Source organism: Cucurbita moschata, unplaced genomic scaffold (genome assembly GCF_002738365.1).
Source record: "Cucurbita moschata cultivar Rifu unplaced genomic scaffold, Cmos_1.0 Cmo_Scf00004, whole genome shotgun sequence".
Taxonomy (NCBI): domain Eukaryota; kingdom Viridiplantae; phylum Streptophyta; class Magnoliopsida; order Cucurbitales; family Cucurbitaceae; genus Cucurbita; species Cucurbita moschata.
Window position 1 is genome coordinate 748,246 of NW_019268520.1, and position 1,028 is coordinate 749,273.

Below are 1,028 nucleotides of genomic sequence, written 5' to 3' on the forward strand. Positions count from 1 at the left end.
GGTTCGCAATGGCTTGGCCATTCAGCAGCAACCTAAAGTCTTTCTTTTCATCCCAAGGCTTTATACTTACCCTCTTAGGAAATAATGAAAAAAAAAAGAAAAAAAAAGAAGAAAAACAAAAATGAAGTCCATTAAAACTATAATGATAATGCTCTTAATATCATTTTATTGTTTTGTTCTCCAAGACACATTCTACATCCAAGGCTTTAGTTCAAGCGCATCGAGGACTTCATGTGTTTCCTGCAATACGACAAAATACGACCTTAATACCAAGGCCCAAGGATTCATACATACGTTTGAAGTGGCTTAACAAGGGCATTTAGTCTAATGGTATGATTCTCGCTTTGGGTGCGAGAGGTCTCAAGTTCGATTCTCGGAATGCCCCTTCAAGAGAGGTTGTAGAATAAAACGAAGTAAATAAATTCAATAAAATGACACCAGTTAAATACATACATTCGCAATTGTGTGTGAATTGATAAGCCTTAAATAATCCAAATAATAATTGGATTAATATAATATCAATGCATTCTATGTCGAAATGATTGATAAATTATACCAAATTTTTCCCATTTTGGACCTATTATTGATGACGAGACGTTTAGGATTTTGTGGCATAAGAATCGTGGGGATGTAGCGCAAATGGTAGAGAGCTCGCTTTACATGCGAGAGGTACGGGGATTGATGCTTAAATATATTATTTCTTTTCAATTTTTCCTTAATCATGACATGTTGAGTAGCGATATTTCTTCATTTTTCACTATTATTGATGATGGAAAATTTAGGGTTTTGTGGTGTAAGTATTGTAGGGATGTAGCTCAGATGGTAGAGTGCTTACTTAGTATGCGAGAGGTATGGGGATCGAGATATCTTGCATCTCCAAAAGATACTTTTTGTTATTAATATTTTATTTTTGTTCAATCTTTCCTTATTTATGACATAATGAGCGGAGATATTTTTTTCATTTTCACAATTATTGATGACGGGACATTTAGGGTTTCTGATGTAAGAATCATTGGGATGTAGCTTAG

At 34.2% G+C, this 1,028-nt stretch overlaps 1 non-coding gene across 1 annotated transcript; it reads left to right on the forward strand.

Moving 5' to 3' along the window:
• Positions 1-313: 313 nt before the first annotated feature.
• On the forward strand, positions 314-385 carry TRNAP-UGG. Its single transcript has one exon. It is a non-coding gene; the product is annotated as a tRNA-Pro (tRNA).
• The last annotated feature ends 643 nt before the right edge of the window (positions 386-1,028 follow it).